Source organism: Giraffa tippelskirchi, chromosome 2 (genome assembly GCF_054371585.1).
Source record: "Giraffa tippelskirchi isolate mGirTip1 chromosome 2, T2T-mGirTip1v1.2.pri, whole genome shotgun sequence".
Taxonomy (NCBI): Eukaryota; Metazoa; Chordata; class Mammalia; order Artiodactyla; family Giraffidae; genus Giraffa; species Giraffa tippelskirchi.
Window position 1 is genome coordinate 52,758,987 of NC_137276.1, and position 25,587 is coordinate 52,784,573.

A 25,587-nucleotide genomic window follows, 5' to 3' on the forward strand; every position below is an offset into this window, starting at 1 on the left:
GGTATCAATGTGGGACTGTCAGACAAAGGCCTGAGTCCTTGATCTGGAAATTAATGAACCTTGCTCAACTTAACTTTTCTGGTTCTCTTTCCTTTCTTTTCCAGAAATAATTGAAAACACTAGTTATGAGTGTTGTTTGGATTTTTTTTTTTTTTTTGATGTACTGCTGGACCCCAAAGAGGTGTGCAAAGTGCTCCTTTTCTCTCTTCCTGTGTTCATAGGGAAACCAGGGGAATAAACTTGGACCAGAGGTTGGGCCAGGTTCTTGGATGGAGGGCCCTGCAGAAGAGATCAAGAATTTTTACTGTTAATGGCATGGAGAATGAGGGTTTCAATCAGGAATCGGCCGTGACCATCGTGACAGACACTTTTGGGAGATGTGTTTGTGTCAATATACAGGAGAGAGAAGTTGTGAGCCCCTGGGCTAAGGGAGGGATGAGGGTGTGATTTCCACAGGCAGCCTAAGTGGGAGAAGCAGCAGTGGAAGAAGATGCAGCAGAGGGTGTCTGACAGAATGTAGGTGCTGGTGGGTATGGCCTGAAGAGGAGGTGAAAGCTTGGCCTTTCTGGATCTTCCTGCCACCTAGTTCCCTTGTCACATTCTACACCTTCCTCCCATTCTATGCACACTCTCTCACCATGACCCTTCAGTGTTATTGGTAGTTCTGGGAGCTCCATGGAATGGCCAGAGGAGCAGGTTTTGGTATAGAAACGAGGATTGAGTTGGTGGTGGAGGTCATCACCTGGCCTGAAATGGTCACAGTGAGGACAGATGCAGTAGAACCCAAGCTACCCTCCCAAAGCCACATGACACCTTCTGGAACACCCACGCTGACTCATACTCTCCCCCTTGGCCATCACCATCTGAGCAGTGCCTGCTCACCATTCTTATGCTGCTCCTTACACTCAGTAGGGCTGCCTCAGTGACAGGAACTGGAGTGTGTTAATGTCACTGTAGTGATTCTTGCCCAGTGCATTGCCATCATATCCTGAAATTAGTTTATGGACACTTTCTGCCTTGCTAATATTCATAGATCCTCTTTTAGTTTCTTTTCAGCTAGCCTGGCTGTCATTTCTATGGGAACATTTTTGCCTCATGCACTTCCCTACCCCCACACATTTCCCTAGCAGATTGGGGGTTCCCTGGCTGTACCCCCTATCCTGCATCCTTCCCCTTCTGCCTGGAACATGCTGCTCTCCTGCTTCTCCAAGGAACTTTTATGTCTGTATCTGTTCCTGAAGACTCAGTTCAGTTGTTACCTCCTCTAGGAAGTCTTCCCAGATTCCCCTAGGATGGATTGAGGAATAGCTGAAAATGTACACCTGCTGGTTTGAGACAAATAAGGACTGCTAAATCCAAAGCCTTCAGAGCCCCTGCCAAGAAATGCACATCATTGTGGAAGTTAATGTATTCTCAATGGAGATACTATGGACTATAAAATCAGGAGCCTTGGACAGGAGGTAGTGTATGACTGAGGAAGAGGAGAGGTCTATGGTTAGGGTGGGGGAGAGCCCCCATGGAGCTGAATTGACATGGTGTTCAAGGAGCAGGCATTGTGAAAATGCAGTGGTGTGGGTGGTGGTGGGGGGAGTGGTTGGTCTGGGAGGCTGATTTCAGAATCCCCTGGGTCAGGGGAAGTTGAAAATATGCACCCCACCCCGCCACCACTGAGAATCACTTCCATGGCAATTAGGCTTTGTTGCCACTAGGAAGGTGTTCTATCTCTAGATGTGATGTGCAGGAACTTCCCTGGTGGTTCAGTAGTTAAAACTCCACACTTTCAATGCAGGGAGCACAAATTTGATCCTTGGTTTGGGAAATAAGATCCCGTATGCCCTGTGACACGGGCAAAAAAAAATGCAATAGTTTTGATGAGGCATGCTAGACTAGAACACACACTGGATTAAGTGACAAATTAAGTCATCAGCACTCTTTCAGAACCCATTTTCTCTTTTGGCAGGTGTAGATTACCTGTAATGATGCATGTTAAGCAGCAGTGGGAGACTTGGCTGAGTATAGCTCCCTGTCTTTTATCCATAGAGGGAGAAATTTAGTTGCATTCTAAGGGTGCAATTTAAATTTGAAGGAGTATAAACCAAACTTGAAGTAAGGATATATTGTTATTGAGAACTTTATTGTTGACAGGCAGGAGAGAGAAGATGGTAGCTTGCAGAGGTGGTGGTGGTAGGATTGGTTGGGAGAGGAACTGTCCAGTGAGACTTGGATGTGGTAGTTATTGTTTTCAGATGAGGCAGACCTGGTTATGCTTCTAGAATGAGAATAACCAGAGATAAAAGGAATGGAAACAGTGACAGACTTTATTTTCTTGGATTCCAAAATCACTGTGGATGGTGACTGCAGCCATCAAATTAAAAGATGCTTGCTCCTTGAAAGAAAAGCTATGACAAACCTAGATGGCATATTAAAAAGCAGAGACATCATTTTGCTGACAATGGTCCGTATAGTCAAAGCTATAGTTTTTCCAGTAGTCAAGTCCAGATGTGAGATTTAGACCATAAAGAAGGCTGAGCGCCAGAGAATTGATGCTTTTGAACTGTGATGCTGGAGAAGACTCTTGCGAGTCCCTTGGACAGCAAGAAAATCAAACCAATCCATCCGAAAGGAAATCAGTCTTGAATATTCATTGGAAGGACTGATGCTGAAGCTGAAACTCCAATACTTTGGCCACCTGATGGGAACAACTAACTCACTAGAAAAGACCCTGATGCTGGGAAAGATTGAAAGTAGGAGGAGAAGGGGATGACAGAGGATGAGATGGTTGGATGGCATCACTGATTCAATGGACATGAATTTGAGCAAGCTCCGGGAGTTGGTGATGGACAGGGAAGCTTGGCATGCTACAGTCCATGGTGTGACAAAGAGCCAGATATCACTGAGTAATTGAACAACAACAACAGAGGTCAAGTCTCTAAGAAGACTGGAGAAAATGAGATTAAAGGTGAGATTCAGGTGGACAAGAGAACCAGAGAATAAAGGTGCAAAGACCATTTGAGGTGACATCACTACCTGGAGAATAAGCTCATGTTTGGTTTTGATACTTGTAAAAGGCCACTCTTCCCAGTTTGTGATTTCTGCTCTTAGAGCTTGAGAAAGGGCACAAGGGGAAGCCTGGAGCCATGTTGTCTTTGAACATATTTGAAGGAAGCTGGTGGAGAAGTAGAAGTGTGTGCATTATGTCCAGCCTTTGATCTTTTTCTTAAGGACATCAATAAGGAAAAATGGCTCCTCTGCTGAATCATCACAGTTGAGTTTCCTCCCAGAATAGATTGACACCCAACAGGGCCCTGAACCTCCTGTTCCACTGAGGCCTCAGTTGAAGGCTCATTAGTGCCTCTTTGGAGTTTCTTTTTGTGTGTGTGTCCCAAGATGCAGGTCTATGAACTCACTTTTCCCTAATCTCACCAGTCTGCAAAATGCATCATGTCCTTTTATTTAACTGAAGTATAGTTGATTTACTATATTGCATTAATTACTGATGTACAATAAAGTGATGTGATGCAGCTATACATATATTTATATGTGTGTGTGTGTGTGTGTGTGTGTGTGTGTGTATATATATATATATATATATATATATATATATATATATACATTCTTTTTTAACTTTTATTTTCCATTATGATTTATCATAGGATATCTTTTAAATATTTATTTATTTGGGCTTCTCTGGTAGCTCAGATTTGTTTATTTGGCTGCACCAGGTCTTAGTTGAGCACGCAAGATCTTCATTACAGCACTTGGAATCTTTAGTTGCAATGTGTGGGATCTAGTTCCCTGACCAGGCATCGAACCTGGACTCTCTGTACTGGGGACACTGGACCACCAGGGAAGTCCCTATCATAGGATGTTGAATATAGGTCTCTGTGTTGTACACTAGGACCTTGTTTATCCATTACCCATCATTGCTCATGCTGTTCCTACTACCTGGAATGTCCTTCTAGGTTATTTACCTGCAACATTTGTCTTTTCATTCATGACTCAGCTCATAAACACTTCCTTGAGGAGACTCAGGTTCAGACTCAAAATGCCGTCTCTCCAGGGAAGGTCCCATCCAAGTCAGAATCCAGAAAAATATTGAGAGTAGAATGGTGGTGGGTGGGATTCACCTGAATTTTGACCGAGGTAGATTGGTATCTTCTCAGCTCTGTTTCCTGGGGCTATTAGACAGAAAAATGATTCCCTTCTCCATTAATCTGTTGAAGAGGTCCATAGAGATCACCATGTGGATACACCTAGCACATGGTATGTCCTCTACTGGGATGACTGCCGCTCTTTTCATTCCCTCTTTTTAAATCCCTGATTCTTGATGCATTCAGGAACATATTGATCTCTGACCCCCATTTTCCTGCCACCCCAAAATCACAAGGGTGACTCCGGTGAGACAGACCCTCTTCCTCCTACTTGCTAGCCACTTAGTGCTGGGAAGGCTGTCTGGGTGTGGATTCTTGGTCTGCCTGCAGCCATCACACCTGACCTTGGTCTTAATTAAACCTTAACTGTCCTAGTTCCACTTTATCTCTTGTCCTGTTGAACATTTTGCCTCTTGAGACATTGTTCTAGACATAGATTCCAGGCTTACTATGAGTGACCTTGACTGTTTTGGAGGGTCAGAAAGCTGTGCTCTGAAATGTTGTGTCACATAGTTCAAAGTCATCAGGACAGCTTTGAATGTGCACTCCATACATGGGGGCTGAAGAATTGGTTTCTCAGCTTGTCTGCAAGCAGTAGTCACTGTGAATCCAGTTTTCTCCCTGGCCTTATTTGTTTTATTCCTTCCCCAAACAGAAAAATGATGGTTCTAATAACTCTGGCTGCTATTAACTAATGGCAAACTCAGTGACTAATTGTGCTTGAATCTGGTGAGTAAGTGAAATTAATTGTCCTTGCAGAGCCTGACTCCTGAGGACTTAGGGGAGAGCAGAAGTGCAGGTGTGCAGAGAGCCAGCCCTAAGAAAATACGGCATTTTATCAATCAAGTTAGACCTCCAGGATTTAATGAGTGCTTATGACATGCTCAGTTCTGTGCCTCATAGCTTTCTGTAACTTGCAAGTGTGTGCCTCTCAGCTTCCATCTGCCAGCCTGGGGCTGGGAGAAGCTTGTTGAAGCCTGCACCTTCATTATGATGTGTTTTACTCCCAAGCTCCAGGCCTCCTGCCTGAAGTTGAGATCCCTAGAACCAGAGTCTGAGCCAAGGAGTGTTCCACAGATGTTTTAGGGGGTTAGGGGTGAGAGGGAAGAATCTCAAGAGAAGCAGAATGAGAGAAATAGAGATGGGCAGGGAAAATTGCTAAGAGAGGATGTAATATCAGCTGGAAACTAGCTCTAGACTGATCCTACAAGGGCTCTAGTGTGTGTGATGCTCTACAGAGATGGTCTTATCCTCAGGTGAAAGGGCTGGCCTTTATCAGCCTCACATCATTCAACTATTGGCTGTGAGCTGCACCCCGCAGAGGAGCTAGGAGGGGGTAATCTCCAGGGGTGAGAGCTCCCGTCCAGAAGGCAAAGCTCCTTTGCTGTTAGCATCCAACACTCACAAGGATGCATACATCCTTGCAAAAAGGGATCTAGGCAAGGCACCAACAGTATACCCTGCAGGTCTGGCTGACCTCCCTTCCATAAACAGGGACTCAGATTACACCTGTGTTTTTTACTGCTATGAAAACCTTCCTGCTATAGCTGCCCCAGTGGCATCGCACAGCCTTTGTAGTAAAAAACTACATGGGGAGGGTCAGGGCAGGAGGCAGAATCTGCCAATTGCTCTTTGACCAAGCCCAGGATTCTAAACTTGGGGCCTAACTGGGGACCTTCAGTTCCTAATTACCACTTCCTCTAAAGCTCCCAGTCCTTGTAGGCTGCCTGAAATGTTCACAGTGCCAGCCTGTGGTCCTCTGATACAGACTCCATCCCTGGCTCTGACTTTGCCTCAGAGATCAAGGACCAATAGTGTCCCTCTTATGCATACTCAAAGCTGACGCATCCAATTTTGCCTTGATGGGTTAGTGCTATACCAGATTCTACAGCATTTTTATACCAGGGGTTCTGCTGGACAGTGAAAGGGCATTATTCTTCTTATTCCTGAAGTTCAAATGCTGACTTCATTGTGTTTATGACCTCCCTCTGTTTGAGGAGAGATAAAGATGGAAAGAGAGAGGGGATTGATTTTCCACCACATAAGCACATTTTAATTAGCTTGCTTTGTCATTTGCTCAGACATCTCCCTTAAGGATCTTGAGCCATAGTCTGCAGCACTGGTCCAGGGAACCCCCTAAGTGACACACATGTCATACAATGCGATTCCTCAAAACAGCCTCCCTGCCCCCAACAGTCATCATGCATCCTTGCTCTAAGGTCAAGCTCCTTCTGCATGATTTTGCTCCAGGTTGAGTTGTTCATTGTCCCCTAACCTGGGAGAAACTGGGGCAGAGGGGAAGAAATGGGGGAGGAAGACACTTACATTCAAAACTGTCCATGCTGGTCAGTTGCAAACCCTAATGTACCTCATCACGCCCTCCTTGCCACAGCTCTCATTATGTGCTGCCTCAGTGTAGACACTGACATTAGATCCCTTCTGGACCCTCTCATAGTGTGAATAATTTCTGAAAACTTTCCCTGAGATATGTTCTTTTTTGGGGGGACAATTTTCCTAAGAGGAAATGACACAAAACAGCAGCATTGAGCCTGATGGACGGTTTCTTATCTCCTCTGAAACAGCTGTAAAACCATTGACAGAGCATTGAACATGAATTTTGAAATGAGCTTTAAGACATAATTTTCAATAAACTCCAATGGAATATATCAGCAATTCAGGCAGAGTGACGCTACATGTCTGAGTTCCATGAACAGAGTTTGTCCCTACATCTATCCCCTTTTGGGATGACAGACCTAGTGTATCGTTGGTTACAACTTGCATTAATAACGAGTGAGCTTCCCATGGACATGCATTGACTAGGTCATGGCAGAAAACCCATTTGTCTCTGCTGTGGATGGATTTATGTGGCACTTAGTCCAGAGGATTGCAAAGAGAAGGACACAACTGAATGTGCATGTGTGCACATGCTCACACATACACACATACACAATCTACAGTGTCAACTCCTCACTTCTTTTGTGATATCTGCTGCTGCTGCTAAGTCGCTTCAGTTGTGGCCGACTCTGTGCGACTCCATAGACGGCAGCCCACCAGGCTCCCCTGTTCCTGGGATTCTCCAGGCAAGAACACTGGATTTCTGGTATAGCAAAAAGGATAGATGATAAGGTTTCATACAGTATTAGCTCTGTGATTCAGAATAACCCTTAACCTCTCAGAATCCTGTTTCCTCATTTTTAAAATGAGGAAAAATAACTGCGGTTAATTTAATAAGATAGTCATCTCGATCAATCAATGTGCTGATTCCAGGAGTATCATGAAATGTCTTATGATATATAACATATAAGCTTTTATAAACCATCAATCTGTGGAATAGGACTTCTACAATTTATATTTCTTGAGCTTTGAGCTGTGCACCAGAATATTCTAAAGCTCTTTTATTTCATTTCTACTTAATATCCATTTCCTGAGTCCTCGCCCTGTGGGAGGCATTCTAGAAAAGCCTGCAGGGACATCTAGAACCAAACAAAGAAAGATGTTGACTTTTTTCTTTAGGTAATACAGGGGGAGATCAGACTTGCCCAGAGTATGGTAACTGGGACATATGAGCCAGAGAAAAGGACAAACTCATGCATGCAGTGTGGAAGAGTTCATAGAAGGAAGCAGAAATGAAACCTCATCAAGTAGGATGGACAGAGATGTTGGGAAGAGGAGTAGCAATCCTTAGCATAAGTCAGGTTTAAAAAATGGTTTCACAGATTAAGAGCACTCAGACAAATTTGTAACTGGACTCATGCAGAGAGAGCTTGGGAGAGTGGAGGCCTGAAATGAGAATACTACAATAATTGGGTGACTGAGAAAGAAACTGAATTTAAAGGATAGTAGCAGGAATGAAAGAAAAAGTGAATTGGCAGTAGAATTTTATTGATTAAATATGACAATTATAGAAAAGGAAAGGGTTCATAAATAGTGGTAAGACTTCATGTTTAGGGGATTGAAGGGATGGCAGCATCCTCAGAGGAAATAGAGAAGTCAAGAGGAAAAGCTGATTTTGAAAGAAGTTTGAGTGATGGAGTTCTTGGAGTGGAAGAACCCTATGTTGGCATCATGGAGGCACTTGCTGTAACCCTGTGAGAGTAAGAGGGCTTGAGGGATAAGGGAGAGGCAACAAATCATTTATAAGTGGGTGAGGTGAGGTGGAAGAGATGGAGAAGATGACCGAGGATTTGTAATCAGAGATGAAAGAGAAAAGGCAAAATAGTGTGTTATCAATATGGGTACAAAGAGATAAGGCGATTTCTTGAAGCTGGTGGTCTGTAGGGTCTACTAATTAAGCAAGATGGGAGACTCTATTGACTGGTGGGTGGGAGCAGAAGGTGAAGTCGCAGGGGATTCACATGTGCTTTTCATGCTCTCAGCTGTCCTCAATTTTGTCTCTAGACCCCACAGACTGTATCTTTATGTTATTTTGTGCCTACCTCTCCTTTTAAACTTCTGATATTGTTTTTAGCTCTTTTTTGGAGGTGTCATCCTTAGTAGTTTCTCTTTCTTGAGGAGCAGAGTTCCTTCAGTAAATTATTCAAGATAGAAATACAAGGGCTTGTAAAGGAGGAAAAAAGTCCCAAATGCCCTGTTTCTGATACAAGACTCAATATTGACTCAGAGTTTGATGCCCATTCTAGAGCCTTCAGGTCCTTGGATAGTCTATATACCAACATTTCCAAAAGTGAATTCACAGTAATTCTATTTTCCTAAGATAGAACAATCTGGGCTAAATAAAGTTAAAAGTTTTCTTTTAGAGGACTTCTCAGAGTCTTTACTGTGTTTTCATGCTTCATAAATCTCCAGGAGAGAGCCACAGTGTTCAACATTTCCGCAATGTTTTCTACTAATGAATTTTGTTTTTTTAAAAAAACAAAAAATATTTATTTCCTAAAAGAAGATGAGAAAGAGAATTCAATAAGCTAACTTGATAAAAATATTTCATCACATTTTTACAGAAAACATAATCCATTTTTTATGACACAATTTTGCTGGTATCTCTTGGTGTAAGCCGAAACACCACAGAGTATGTTCTAGGGGGTGGGAGGCTGCAATCCTACCTTAGCAACTTGATTGAAGCATGAATCAAAACAGGACCTACCAGGAGGACTGAGGTAGGATGCCACAAGGGATAAGGCTAGGTGGTCACATTGGAAATGCAGGAAGAAACCTGGGTCATGAGCCATACCAGAGGGTTAGGGGTATGGAGGGTAAAGCTGGAGGCTTAGGAAAGTGTGAGCATTGTTGTCTGTGGATGTATTTTGCTTTTTATATTCCACAACCAACTTGTCCATATTGGAAATCATTTGCCTTTCATGCCTTTCCTCATGTCCCCAAGAGAAGCACTGGGAGTCTTCTCAGAACCCCAGTTCCCTCCATGAGACAGTACTGACTTCCCATAAGTGCTGTGATTGTGAAAAGAGATGCCATCAGCAAAGGGCTCAGCACAGTGCGTAGCACATGGGGGTCCTCAATCAGGAGATCTCCCACCATCCTCCACTTCTACTTCATCCCATCCTCCACTTCACCCCACAGCCCCACCTAAAGCCATAGGAGAAGACAATGCCCTGGCTTCGGGTCATGGCCATGGAATACACATTGGCCAGGGACAGCATGCTGAGCTGGTCAGGATCACATGCATGCTCAGGCTGGAGTGGGGAATCCTGCGATTAACCATGTGTCATCTTCTGGGATAATCAAGAGGATTCCTGAATTGGATGATGCTTTCCAAACACCCAACTTCATCAGTGCAGATCCACAGTGGACAAGTGGATCTTGTCCATGTGTCCTCAGGGTCACCTCTTTTCCTCCTGGCCTCTCGAGCTCTGAACCCCTTAGACCATGCTCCATTGTCATGACTTGGCTTCTGTATTCTCAAGAAGAGTCCTGAGCAGTTGAGAAGACACTGACCAATGGGACCTGAATGTGCCACATTGAGTGTGAATATTGGCGGCCTTTCTTTAGGAGCCTTATCCTACTCCACTGCTGAAACATGGGACAAAGTCTACCTTTAAGCAACAGCGGTTTCTGTGGCAGCCCCTCAGGTGCTGTGCAGTGTCTATGAGTAGGGTTCTGGGAGTCCTGGCTAACTTAACAGCTATGTGTCCTTGGGAAAGTGTCCTTCCTGCACCTCACTTTAGTTATAAAATAGGGGAATTTTACAAGATTTCTCAAGTTTCTTCCCACTCCAAGAGTTTGCAGGCTTATCAACAACTTAGCTCTAAGCCTGGTTTGACACAGTGGTTTCTGTAGGGGATCTCGGAAGTGGCTTCTCTTGGCCCAGTCCACTAAGCAAAGCAGACTTCAGACTAGGGTCAAGAACAGACACATCTTCCATCCACCACAGAGCTTCATGCCCGGAGGACACACATCAGCTCACACCCACCCACCTAAAGGGGGCCACACAGGTAGACACACACAGATACACACACACACACAGATACACACACACACACACACACACACACACACCACAGCCATGCAGCCTGTTGCTCATACCCCGGAAGGGAACCTGATCTCTTTGTGTACTGCCTTCTCCTGCTCCCCTCTCTGCTTTTGGCTGAGAAGGACAGGGCTGGTGGTACATTTCTCTCTTTAGGATTCCTCTTGGTGCCTCTTTGTCAGAACATTCCTGACTCCCATGTCTGACAAGCTGTGGGATGTGTGCATGTGCTTGATGCCCTCACATGGCTAATATGCTTTATATCATAATAATGATGGTTAAAACACACAGCAAGTTGGCACAGGCTTTTCCTCTGAACATGGGAGTGGATGGGTAGGGAACTTGGCTGGTGAGATGTATGTGATTCTGGAGAGCTGGCCCTTGCCTGTTGCTTGGGGGACTGTGGGGATGGTAGGTGCCCTCCTGGTGAGAATGCTGTTTCAGCCTGAGTGGATGGAGAGATGGGGAAGGAGGAGGTGCCATTTCTTGCAGAACAGGGAAGCCACATCAGAGAGTGGAGTCAGGAGCAGAGTGTTTCAGAACCATTATCAGGGCTTACAGTGATGACACACACTGCTCTAGGACCATCTGGTCTCATCCATTCACCAAATCTTTATTGATCACCTACTATACTCCAGGCACTGTGCTCAGTTCTAGGACCTACTGGGGAAGAAGGCTGACCTGTGGAATGTTTTCATGGCACTTAAAGCCTGGAGGGAATGCAAGCTAGGGAGCCAGATTGCCTGAACTCACACTGGGAACCCAATATTTAATGGAGGAATGACTTTGGGTAACTTAAGTAACTCTAGATTGAGAATAATAATAGGCCCTACCTGATAGAGTCATTCTGCAGATACTCACAGCAGTACTCTATACATAGTAACCACTCACTAATAATCTCCTCTTATTTGCTTCTTTTTTTTTAAATAACAGCTTAGTAGGGGAAGAAGAAAGCTAATATGAGGTATATAATACAAGACTTTGATTAAAGAAGAAGTGTTACAAGTCAGAATTCCTACCCCTGTGACATGGGGGTCACAGAAGGATGCTGGGGTCGAATGTACTCTGCTTTCCTGCTGTTAATGAGACTAACTAAGCTGTTTCTGTCTGCTCCTCTCTGCTTCTGCTTAGTTCTCTTCTCCTTACAGCCCAGTGAACATGCTCTGTATTTTCCTGAACTAGGGCAGCAGTGCTGTTGGAAGAGGAGGGAAGCCTGAGACAGATTGAGGAGGTCAACTTGATCATGCCTGTTGGGATATGACAGATGGGAGAAAAGCTGAAATGAGGATGCAGGGCAGCCCACGTCCTGGCTTCAGGTCTTGGGTGGCTGGTGATGCCTAACCTGACATGAGGTGTGCAGTGGAGGAGCAGTTGAGACCAGATAAGTTTTAGATGCTCATGGATGTCCAGGTGGAGACGCCCAACAGGTAATGACAGTGAAGGAGCTCAGGATGAGGTAAGGTCCCATCTCCTATAGTATCTGAAATCAGGACACACAGCACCACTGGCTGTTAAAACTGATTTACTGACTACAGTGAAGTTGACCTAAATAAAGCAGTGTAAACATGGAGTCTCTACCGTCATCCACCAGTCTCATTTCCTCATACCTTACAAGTTAACCCCAACTAACTCTAGTTCTTCTCTATAGAGAGTTGCTGGTACCAGCCCCTCTCTAGGGAGGAGAGCTCTCCTGGCTATTAAGTCTAAGTCCCAGTGCAGCCTCTGCTGTTGGGAGGGGCAGCCACAGGCCATGGGCTTGCAAAAGGAAGCTCTGACCTGGAGGGATGTCCAATCAGAAGAGCTATCACCGGACTGGTCCCCTGGACAAAGTCTTCTCATTATTCCTTGGCCTCTGATACCTCCCATTTGATCCAAACAGTGCAATGCAGTGATTTAAATCAAGCATGGTCTTGAATTCTGCTTAGCAATAGACTAGCCATCCCGAGCCTCAGTTTCTTCATCCAGAATGATACCACACTCTGTCAGTATCTTGTGAAAATTGAGTGCATAATTTTCCCATTAAATATGAACTATTCCCCAGGCCATATCAGGTGTGTATTAGTCACACAGTCACGACTGACTCCTTGCGGCCCCATGGACTGACTTTTAGTCCACCAGGCTCCTCTGTCCATGGAATTCTCCAGGCAAGAATATTGGAGTGGGTTGCCATTCCCTTATCCGGGGCATCTTCCCAACCCAGGGATCGAACCTGGGTCTCCTGCATTGGCAGGGAGAGTCTTTAGTGTCTGAGCTAAATTCTCAGGCCATATCAGGGGACGTTTACAAAAGTGATGGCCTAGTTTTCTACAGAAGAGGTGGGACAGCAGCTAGTCGCTGTTGGTCTAGTTTCTCTGTCTGGTTTGGGGAGCTATTTGCAAAAACCACAGCCGTGACCTCCAGGGTAAGCTGTGTGTACTCCTCTCCCCCCTCCCCTTGGTGGAATTATGCTGATCTTGCCTGGCAACGTGCCTCTTTTCTCGAGACAGCCTGGAGATGCATATTTATGTATTTCCAGTCATCACCCAAGAGCTCAGATTTTCCTGTCCTTGGTGTCACTTTAATTAATACACTCCTGTGTGCTGGGTGACAAAATTAGGTTGCAGGGGTGGCAGGCGTTTATATCACGAAGGGAGAGAAAAAGGTGTTTTGCACCATTTTCCTTCTTGAGCTCCGTTATTAATCTTTGCAATCAATACTCCTTTATTTTTGGCTCCAGGAGGTGGTGGGGTGGAATCTGACTGTCAAGCCATTTAAGGCCACATCTGCATAAGTAATAGAGATGGTTTGTTACTTTCGTTCTAGGTGAGGACAAGTCCCTGGCCAGATGTGGCAAGGCCAGGCTCTATAATTCTCATGCCAACTTTATGATATGTTTGATTTAGGTAAAGTGCCCGGAACCTGCTGGGACTAAATTGTTATTAAACACCATCTGCAGTTTTCACTTTAATTAATATCATAAGAACTAGGATCTCATGCTTTCATTACCATGTTAACCCTTTGTGATCATGGGAAAAAGCGGGGGAAAGTGGCAATGTGGAACAGGGGTTTTCTTTAGAGGCCTTTGGATCTGTATGTTGATGTTCTTAATGTTCTTCATCCTGAGCCCAGGGCTGTGAGTTATAGCCCAGGTGTGACCCTGGGGCTAGAGGGCTTTGTGAAGTGAAAGTCACTCAGTCATGTCCGACTCTTTGCAACCCCAAGAACTATACAGTCCATGGGATTCTCCAGGCCAGAATACTGGAGTGGGTAGCCTTTCCCTTCTCCAGGGGATCTTCCCAATCCAGGGATCAAACCCAGGTCTCCTGGATTGCAGGCAGATTCTTTACCAGCTGAGCCACAAGAGAAGCCCATGGAGGGCTTTAATTGTGTGGAAAGGAAATTGGAGTGTATGGGCCCAAGAGAGGAGTCTCCTGAATATCAATCACCCATTCCCCTTACTCTGTAAGGGAAATTACTTCCACAGAAACACCAAATAATAATAATAGTAATAATTATAATGATAACATTGATGCATATTATTTATTGGAGAAAGAGTTAAACAATCTAGGTGTGTGCTAGAAGTTGCCTAAGTGCTTTACATAAATTTTATCATTTGTCACCCCGTTGAACTGTTATTACAGATGAGGAAACTGAGGCAGAAAACCAGTCCGCACAACTGGTGGGTAGCTAGGACTGGATTCACATGTAAGCTTGTTTGAACTAAAGCGAAAGCTTTTCGCTGGTGTACATCATTTAAAAAGATATTTATGCTAAAAAAGTGAAAGTCTTCAAGTTGAGAGGGGACCTGTTGTGCCCTCCTGATTTTCATTTCCTTTGGGGAAATGAAATCTCAGAGTCTATTATCTCTGCCACCACCATCTCCACGATACCCAAGGCTGTAACTTCAAGCTCAGTTCTAAGCAAAGAGACTGAGCTCATCCCTTGGGTCCCCAGGCACAGTGAAGTTTGGCTGGGACTTGAAAATGATTCATCAGCCCATGCAGGATGATAAAACATGAATACATTCAAACATTACAAGAAATTAAAAACTGAAAACATAGATTGTGAGTCTCAGTCTACATGTGTGTGTGCTCAGTTGTGTCTGACTCTTTGGGACCCAGTGGACTGTAACCTGCCAGGCTACTCTGTCCATGGGATTATCCCAGCAAGAATACTGGAGTGGGTTGCCATTTCTTTCTCTAGGAGATCTTCCTGATCCAGGGATCAAACCCAGGCCTCCTGCATTGGCAGGTGGATTCTTTACCCCTGAGTCCCCTGGGAAGCCTGAGTCTAAGAACAGCCTCAACGTAATTCTTTGATTCCAAGGGAAGGGCATTTTGGGGTCAAATACCTCTAGGAAGATATTTTTACTCACACCCCTACTGGCTGCAAGACCACAGATAAATCCCCTATTTCGTATGCCTTGGCTTCCTCAGAGGAAAATTGAGATGTTCATATTTAGTTGTCTTGAGTTTCATGGGGATTTGACAGGTGCTTGACACATAGTAGGTGTTCTTTAAACAGTGTGATTGTTCTTGCTGGAGGTTTTTACATGTGGGCTCTCAGACTCTGGTTCTTGACTTCCTGTTAGGAGCTTCTTACTGAGACTTGACCTCTGTCAAGTCAAATTCAAGTGACTATTCCATGCGGTTAAGTTCATCTCAAGGAATGTGACACCAGGAATGAACTCACAGAGGAAACTACCTTCTACATTTTGTGAAATCCCCAGTCTGTTCATAGGTTAATTAATCCATTTATTCATCCACCTGGCAGCCATTGAGCACATATGGTACCCAGACTGGGATGGGCATTGGTGGAGTAACAGCACTGCAGTAATATCTCCACGTAACTGACACAACCACCATTTTGCAAGAGTTGCCCATTACCAGAGATCGTCCTCTTCATTCATTCACTCATTTCTTCAGTCACTCATTTATTAAGTCATTCATTCACTCCATTCCTTACTCATTTGTTGCTTCATAAACTCCTGCACCAAAGAGCTCATTTGTTCCTATTATGTGCCTGTATTGTGTTAAGCTCTAGACATTAAAAATCTAAATGATGGACACATGGTCTCCACCTTCATGGAGTGGCAGTTGGCAATTCAGAGGAGCAGGCAGACCAGTGACTCAGGACAGTGGGACAAGTGCTATGATAGGAAGGGTGGTGATTGCCAGAGCACATGGAGAGGAGGTTTGTTAGTTTCTTGGGGCTGCCATAACAAAGTACTATGAGCTGGGTGGCTTAAACAGCAGAGATTTATTGTCTTTACAGTTCTGGAGGCTAGAAGTCCAAGATAAAGGCGATGGTGGGAGTGGTTCCTTCTGAGGGCTGTGTGTGAGGATCTGTTTCATGCATCTCTCCTAGTTTCTGGAGGTTTGTTGGCAATCTTTTCCATTTCTTGGCTTGCAGATGCACTAGTCTGATCGCTGCTTCATTTCCACATGGCTTTCCCCTTTTTATAAGGACACCAGTCATATTGAATTAGGTTGTTATTGTTTTCACTAAGTTGTGTCTGACTGTTTGCGACCCCATGGACTATAGTCCGCCAGGCATCTCTGTCCATGGGATTCTCCAGGCATGAATACTGGAGTAGGTTGCCATTTCCTTCTCCAGGGGATCTTCCCAACCCAGGGGTCGAACCTGCGTCTCTTGCATTGGCAGATGGATTCTTTATCAGTGAGCCACCAAGGAAGCCATTGGATTGGGGCTCATCTTAATGACCTCATTTAACTTGGTTACTGCTGCAAAGACCCTGTCTCCAAATAAGGTGATATTCTGAGGTACAGAAATTATGACTCCAAAATATCTACTTGGGGGCGGGGGGTGCAATTCAACCTGTGATGGGGTGGGGATGTCTTAGACTGAATCCTGGACGTAGTGATGTGTAACCCAAGACCCAGAATATGAGAAAGTGCCTGTGTGTTTCTAAAGGAGAAGTGTTCCATGTGGTGAACAGGAAGGGTTAGAAGTGAAGGAAACTGGTGGGCTTGAGAACCCAGTTTGGGAACATAAAGTGTAGGGATGGTGGCTGGAGGATTAGGTGGGCATGGTCCCACAAAGCCTAGAGTCATGTTTACAGGGGGTCACTTTGTTCTGAGGAGAATGGGGAGCCAGGAAGTTTTGTCCAGACAGCATCATGGTCAGAACTCATCACAGCCTCGTGCTTGGAACCTTGTCACCTGGTATAGCAGGGAGAAGGCTGCCACAGTGCAAGGTCCAGCTCTCTCTGGTCAGCCAAGTTCCCCACCACAGAATAGTACTGCCCAGGGCTCCATTCAGGCATGGGAAGATGTGCCCTCTTCCTCAGGGGACCAGTCAAGTGGTTTAGGAGATTTGCATTGGATGTATGGGGAGGGAGGATTTTTGGGAGAGTGATGGGCAACAATGCCTGGGGCTGGGCAATGTGATGACCTGCTTTTCCCTCTGCTCAATCACTGGTCTTTCCACACCATCACTTGGCTCATGAAGTCCCTCATCCTTGCATCCGAGCCGTCTCCCACCTCCCCTCATGCCAGTATCCTTTCAGTCCTTCTCCTTTGCCCCTTCCAGCCTGGATGATCAAATCCATGAAGGGTATTTTCAGAAATGCCTTTAGAGAGAGGTGCAAGAATCCTCTTGTTTACCTGATCAGTGTATCTGGAGTAGAAGAAAAGGAGAGAAAACCATGGTTGCGGCAGCAGAGTTGTGTGCTTAGACATCATTCATCCACTCAACCAAATGGAAGTGCACTGTCTCCTCAGTGACTCTTGTGATCTGGGCATAAAGATCTAGGTATATTGAGATCCTTGCTGTATATGACAAACCCACAGCAAACATTATCCTCAATGGTGAAAAATTGAAAGCATTTCCCCTAAAGTCAGGAACAAGGCAAGGGTGCCCACTTTCACCACTACTACTCAACATAGTTTTGGAAGTTTTGGCCACAGCAGTCAGAGCTGAAAAAGAAATAAAAGGAATCCAGGTAGGAAAAGAAGAAGTACAACTCTCACTGTTTGCAGATGACATGATCCTCTACATAGAAAACCCTAAAGATTCTACCAGAAAATTACTAGAGCTAATCAATGAATATAGTAAAGTTGCAGGATATAAAATTAACAACAGAAATCCCTTGCATTCCTATACACCAATAATGAGAAAACAGAAAGAGAAATTAAGGAAACAATACCATTCACCATTGCAACAAAAAGAATAAAATACTTAGGAATATATCTACCTAAAGAAACAAAAGACTTATATATAGAAAACTATAAAACACTGATGAAAGAAATCAAAGAGGACACTAACAGATGGAGAAATACCGTGTTCATGAATTGGAAGAATTAGTATAGTGAAAATGAGTATACTACCCAAAGCAATCTATAGATTCAATGCAATCCCTATCAAGCTACCAACGGTATTTTTCACAGAACTAGAACAAATCATCTCACAATTTGTATGGAAATATAAGAAACCTCGAATAGCTAAAGCAATCTTGAGAAAGAAGAATAGAACTGGTGGAATCAACCTGCCTGACTTCAGGCTCTACTACAAAGCCACAGTCATCAAGACAGTATGGTACTGGCACAAGGACAGAAATATAGATCAATGGAACAAAATAGAAAGCCCAGAGATAAATCCACGCACCTATGGACACCTTATCTTTGACAAAGGAGGCAAGAATATACAATGGAGAAAAGACAATCTCTTTAACAAGTGGTGCTGGGAAAACTGGTCAACCACCTGTAAAAGAATGAAACTAGAACACTTTCTAACACCATACACAAAAATAAACTCAAAACGGATTAAAGATCTAAACGTAAGACCAGAAAGTATAAAACTCCTAGAGGAAAACATAGGCAAAACACTCTCCGACATAAATCACAGCAAGATCCTCCATGACCCACCTCCCAGAATATTGGAAATAAAAGCAAAAATAAACAAATGGGACCTAATTAAACTTAAAAGCTTTTGCACAACAAAGGAAACTATAAGCAAGGTGAAAAGACAGCCTTCGGAATGGGAGAAAATAATAGCAAATGAAGCAACAGACAAACAATTAATCTCAAAAATATACAAGCAACTCCTGCAGCTGAATTCCAGAAAAATAAACGACCCAATCAAAAAATGGGCCAAAGAACTAAACAGACATTTCTCCAAGGAAGACATACAGATGGCTAACAAACACATGAAAAGATGCTCAACATCACTCATTATCAGAGAAATGCAAATCAAAACCACAATGAGGTTCCATTTCACACCAGTCAGAATGGCTGCTATCCAAAAGTCTGCAAGCAATAAATGCTGGAGAGGGTGTGGAGAAAAGGGAACCCTCTTACACTGTTGGTGGGAATGCAAGTACAGCCACTATGGAGAACAGTGTGGAGATTCCTCAAAAAACTGGAAATAGAACTGCCATATGACCCAGCAATCCCACTGCTGGGCATACACACTGAGGAAACCAGAATTGAAAGAGACGCGTGTACCCCAATGTTCATCACAGCACTGTTTACAATAGCCAGGACATGGAAGCAACCTAGATGTCCATCAGCAGATGAATGGATAAGGAAGCTGTGGTACATATACACAATGGAATATTACTCAGCCATTAAAAAGAATACATTTGAATCAGTTCTATTGAGATGGATGAAACTGGAGCCCATTATACAGAGTGAAGTAAACCAGAAAGAAAAACACCAATACAGTATACTAATGCATATATATGGAATTTGAAAGATGGTAATGATAACCCTATATGCGAGACAGAATAAGAGACACAGATGCATAGAACAATCTTACGGACTCTGAGGGAGAAGGTGAGGGAGGGACGTTCTGAGAGAATAGCATTGAAACATGTATATTATCATATGTGAAACAGAACACCATTCCAGGTTCGATGCATGAGGCAAATGCTCAGGGCTGGTGCAATGGGATGACCCAGAGGGATGGGATGGGGAGGGAGGTGGGAGGGGGGTTCAGGATGGGGAACACATGTAAACCCATGGCTGATTCATGTCAATATATGGCAAAACCACTACAGTATTGTAAAGCAATTAGCCCCCAACTAAAATAAATAAATTTATTTAAAAAAAAAAAGATCTAGGTATAGCCTGATCCTGGAACTCCAGGGTCTGACTCCCAGGAGACACAAGAGGTAGCTGTGAATGTGGATAGCCTGTGAACATGGAAGGAGGGGAACATTTCAGACAGAGCCTTGATTTTGGCAGACATAGCAATCTGGAGGGGTGACAGGCACAGGGCACCCCAGCTTTGAACAACACAGTCCTTTGAGGGTTCCCAGGAAATACTTTTTCTCTTGAAGATGACAGCTAGCATCCTCCTAAAATTCACCATCAACTCTCCTTGCTCCACTGAGGAAGGAATTGGGTTCCCTTTGGGCTTGTGGCTGGTTTTTGTGCATTTTCTTTTATCCCAAGGCACCGCGGGGACAATATTATGCTGCTAAGAGTCAGGGAAGCCCACAGAGACCTGAGTGAATGACATTGAAGGTGGTTAATTTGCTTTGCTCCATTGGGTAGGTTCTGGCCGCATCCTTGGTGTGACTTGGAGACCAGCTCCCATGGTCCCTGCTTCTGGGAAGGTGGCTGCCAGCTTCCCACAGGGGCAAAGCTCCTGGCATCCAGTCAAACTGGATTTTAATTGCTAGAAGCCTCTTCTTTGTGGGATCCTCCCCATGGTAGTCCTGAGTCCCTATAGACACTGCAAAATGAGAATCCAGTTTTCAGACAAAATACCCATGTTTCAGAGAAAACAGTCCATGGTGCTGCTACTTTGTCAGAAGAGAGAATCCTAAATAAGGTAAAGTTTTGAGTTCCAGCCCAGGCCACAGGTTCATGGAACGTCAGAGTAGGGAAGACCTAAGATATCATCTTGTCCAGGGGTTTCAATCATAGGTGTTTACAGAGCAAGGCAGAGAGTGACTAAGAGCAAGGAGACCACTGGAGCATGTGATGACCCAGAAGTCACATGTCCTCATTATGGGAGGGAGGACCAGGAAGCAGGGGACAGGGGTGTACCTATGGCTGATTCTTGTTGGTGTATGACAGGAAACCACAAAATTCTATAAAGCAATCATCCTTCAATTAAATGTTTTTTAAAAAGCATTCAAATTCAACACAAACATCATGCTAGCTAAACCAGCCACTTCTGGACCTGTCCTGAGGATGACAGTTTATAACCATGACACAGCCTAATTTCTTATAGAATAATTGAGTAACTAGGGCTTCCCAGGTGGCTCAGTGGTAAAGAATCCACCTGCCAATACAGCAGATGCAGGTTTGATCCCTGGGTTGGGAAGATCCCCTGGAGAAGTAGATGGCAACTCACTCCAGTATTCTTGCCTGGAAAATCTCATGGAGAGAGGAACCTACAGTCCAGGAGAGAGGGTCTACAGTCCATGGGGTTGCAAAAGAGTTGGACATGACTTAGCCACTAAACAGCAACAACAACAATTGGGTAACTGAGGCAAGCATTGCTGTTGTCCCAGGGTCAGCACTATCCTCAGGGCTTTGCCTGAAACCACTCAGTCTTGTGAGTACCTCTGTTGTATAGATGAGGAAACCGATGCAGAGAGAAGTTGAGCATCTTATCCAAGGTCACCGAGCTAGCAGGGTAGTGTGATACAACCACAGTCTGACTCCCATACTAAAGCCCTGGACCACTGCACTGAAGTGTCACACCAGTAAAGGTGCCTCCTCAGAGCAGGTAGCTTCCATGTTCTCTGGGAAAGACCCAGAACCCAGGCCCCAGACTCCCAGGTTATATAATAGCACCAAACTGGCCCATGTTGCTTCCCTAATTTGCTCCCATTTCTCAGGAGGCATCAGGCAAGGTGTAGAGGCAGGCTTTGCAGCCAGAACAGACAAATGTATATGCTCAGCTCTAGTGCTGATGCCATGTGACCATGCGTAAGTTGGTGTGAGTCTCTAATTCTTAGGGAAGTTACTTCACCTTTCAGCATCCTGAGAGTGAGGACTGAGATGACTTCCACCCAGGACTATTAGGAGGATCCAGTAAAAGAGGAGATAGCACCAGGAAAAGTTGCATGTACTTGGATGCCTCCCTATGTGCCAGCATCTTTCTCTTTGTCCACCAGGCTGCAGAAACCACTGTGTACTTTTCCAGAATTTCTCCTTGGTGTTTTATCTAGTGTTCCCCAGCTGGGTGTTTTGCTCCCATCACATAGTCTCATGTTGGACACCGGCAGATTTGTCCTGAGTGTCTTGCCCAAACCCTAAGAAGTTAATAGGATGAATGATTATCTTAGAGAACAAGAAGCAGGACCATGGTGTAGTTCTGCCAGCATTCCAGTGCTGTAGCTGTAGGTGGTGTTCCTCTGAACAGGCACAGGTGGCTTCTGATGGTATCCACCTGGGAAGTGAAGCAGACAGTCTGTCACCAGCCAGAGAGAGTGCCAGGTCGAGGCCATTTGGCTCATGGGTCTTCTGGGTGGTGTGGCTGGCACCTGGCATTGCTAATGGAGCTAGAAGAGCCTTTTGTTCGGGAGAAAACCAGCTGTAACTGAATGGTGCCCAGTAGGGACATCATCTCCAGTTGGAGCTGATTTGGGAGGACCTCTCAGGCATCTCAGAGCTACAGGCCTGGGGAAGCTCAGCATCAGACAGACCAGCAAGCTTAACCTGGCGTTAGAATGGGATCAGCCCTAGAAACCTCATCATTTCCTCATCTAGGAAGGGGTCAAACAACATCACAATGGGTGATTCCGAAGATGAAATGAGCCAGCTGTCACACAGCACTTGGCACAAAGTGGAGCCTCATTCATCCCTGAACCAAGCAAGCCTCATCAATATCAGAACATGTAATTCCTTTGTCCTCCCAGCTCCCTTTCTCAACCTCTTTATCAGCGTTCATAGCCTTGTTAAGGTGATTATTCTACAAACTGATTCAGAATGACTAGCATCTTGTAGCTTCGTGTTTAATTACAGCTGGGTTTGTGTTCAATAGCAGACTCACATACGCTAATGTTTCCTCTCCGGTTTTCCCATGTGGGAAAGGCCAGAGTCTCCATTTTCTTGCACAAGGAGTGCTGACAACCCAGGCCCATAAGTATGCTCGAGTCGGCAAGATGTCTCATGTGCTGTGATCCCTGTAATAGCTGCTTTGGTTAGTTTCCCCATGATACAGATCATACAGATCATCTTCCTGTGAGGTCACCATTCCGCTACAGGTTTTTGACATTTGTCATAGTAAATGACATCTCTTAATTTGAGTGTCCCTGCCCTCCAGTCATACACTTCTCCCCCTTTCCTGACTTCTTTCTGTCCTGGGGGGTCTTCCTTGTACACGCATACATGCACATTTGTTGTTGTCATTGTTTAGTCTTTAGGTCACGTTTGACTTTTGCGACTCCGTGGACTGTAAGCCACCAGGTTCCTCTGTCCATGGGATTTTCCAGGCAAGAATACTGGAGTGGGTTGCTATTTCCTTCTCCAGGGGTTTTTCCCAACTCACAGATTGAACCTGCATCTCCTGCATTGGCAGACAGATTCTTTACCACTGAGCCACCAGGGAAGCCTCATGCATGCACATTCCCAGGCCCTGAACACATATGCATAGACATGCATGCACACTTGCATGCAAGCACATGGTCTCACTGTGGCCTCTCAGCCCTGCCTTCTAAAACATGTGTGACAGCTTTCTTCGGTATCTTCCACCCTGCCCATGTACAGACATGCCCAACTGCTCATCTCACACATACTTGGACCTTATAATTGTCCAGGGAACACTGTCATTTTTGCACTTGCGTTCCATTATATTCAGTTCAGTTCAGTTGCTCAATCCTGTCCAACTCTTTGCAACCCCATGGACCAGAGCACACCAGGCCTCCGCGTCCATCACCCACTCCCAGAGTTTGCCCAAACTCATGTCCATTGAGTCGGTGATGCCATCCAACCATCTCATCCTCTGTCATCCCCTTCTCCTCCTGCCTTCAATATTTCCCAGCACCAGGGTCTTTTCAAATGAGTCAGCTCTTCACATCAAGTGGCCAAAGTATTGGAGTTTCAGCTTTAACGTCAGTCCTTCCAATGAACACTCAGGACTGATCTCCTTTAGGATGGACTGGTTGGATCTCCTTGCAGTCCAAGTGACTCTCAAGAGTCTTCTCCAACACCACAGTTCAAAAGCATCAATTCTTCGGCACTCAGCTTTCTTTATAGTCCAATTCTCACAACCATACATGACTACTGGAAAAACCATAGCCTTGACTAGACAGACCTTTGTTGACAAAGTAATGTCTCTGCTTTTTAATATGCTGTCTTGGTTGGTCATAACTTTCCTTCCAAGGAGTAAGCATCTTTTAATTTCATGGCTGCAATCACCATCTGCAGTGATCTTAGAGCCCCCCAAAAAACTAAGTCAGCCACTGTTTCCACTGTTGCCCCATCTATTTGCCATGAAGTGATGGGACCAAATGCCATGATCTTAGTTTTCTGAATGTTGAGCTTTAAGCCAACTTTTTCACTCTCCTCTTTCACATTTATCAAGAGGCTCTTTAGTTCTTCTTCACTTTCTGCCATAAGGGTGGTGTCATCTGCATATCTGAGGTTATTGATATTTCTCCTGGCAATCTTGATTCCAGCTTGTGCTTCCTCCAGCTCAGCATTTCTCATGATGTACTCTGCATATAAGTTAAATAAGCAGGGTGACAATATACAGCCTTGATGTACTCCTTTTCTGATTTGGAACCCATCTGTTTTTCCATGTCCAGTTCTAACTGTTCCTTCCTGACCTGCATACAGATTTCTCAAGAGACAGGTAAGGTGGTCTGATATTCTGATCTCTTTCAGAATTGTCCACAGTTTATTGTGATCCACACAGTCAAAGGCTTTGGCATAGTCCATTATATTAGCTTATAAGTATTTTATGAGTAATTATTTCCTCAATCCTATCCTTAGTACTTCCTAATTACTTATCGTTTCTGCTCCCTTATAGTAAATCATTAGTACTTCCCAGAGGGTTTTGCTCTCAAGACATCCATGGTTTGAAAATACTATCACCTTTTCAGCTATGAGTCCCTTCCTATGTTAATTTACCCTTTTTAAGTCTCAACTTAACCTCCACATTTCCTCCTAACCCTGTGTCCTTGTGTCCTTGTCTCCACCCTCAATCTCTCTTCTGCCGAGCTGGGATAGCTTCAACATCCCAGTCATCTCTGTTCTAATGACTCTGAGATTATTTCTAGCAATATATCCTGCATGATATTTTTGATCACCTGCTTACTTGCTGATTCTCCCTACTTAGCTATGGGCTTCCTAACATTGCTATAGGATGGCTTTCGAATGTGTGGGTTTTGGATCAAGCCAGTCCTGAGTGGGGAGATGGCTCTTCTCCTTGCTGCTTCTGTTACTTAATCTCCTTGAGCCTTGATTTCTTCATCTGTAAAATGGAGGGATAATAATAACTTTATGAAATTGTGGCCAATGTGAAATGAAGCAATACCAATGAAGTCTCAGTTCAGTGTCTGAAAAGTTAGCATTATTATAGCTTTCTTCTAGCATATCAAGTGACTGCCTGCCAGAGAAGCTGACATAATAGAGGGGCTCAGTCAGACATTTGGAAAGAAGGAGAAGAAGGAGGTGAGGAGGGTGAAAACAAAAGGCAACAGGGAGAGAGGAGACTCAGGCAGTTTCTCTGGAGAACAGGGGACGCAGGCTGTGCCAGGAGGTGGTGAAGGCACCTTCACACCCTCCTGGAGGGCTGCTGCTCTGATTTGCATTTCAGTCACATTTATGACAGCCTCATAATGGATTAAGAGCCCTAGCACTGATATATTAAAGCTTAATGGTGCATCCTACTTTCGTATTGATTTGTGGCAGCAAATATTTGCTGATGTGGAGAGCTGGGAGCCAGCCATGTTCTTGGCATGGTGGAATTGCTGCCTGGTGGGGATCCTGCCGAGCGGGAGGGACGTGGGAGCTGGGGATGAAGACAGCAGCTACTGGGGATGCAGACCTCAGAGGAGACTCTCAGCCAATGCTGATTTCCATCTGATCC

General features: G+C 44.6%; 1 protein-coding gene and 1 long non-coding RNA gene across 4 annotated transcripts in view; one reads left to right on the top strand and one right to left on the bottom strand.

The window, feature by feature from the left end:
- The window catches only part of GRID1 (glutamate ionotropic receptor delta type subunit 1), a 677,264-nt gene that overhangs the window by 596,871 nt on the left and 54,806 nt on the right, over window positions 1-25,587 (top strand). The window lies entirely within an intron of this gene.
- LOC145534839 (uncharacterized) lies at window positions 15,813-22,256 on the bottom strand. The gene is made up of 2 exons (XR_014075012.1): window positions 21,523-22,256; window positions 15,813-16,027 (listed from the first exon to the last, which is right to left on the bottom strand). It is a non-coding gene; the product is annotated as an uncharacterized LOC145534839 (long non-coding RNA).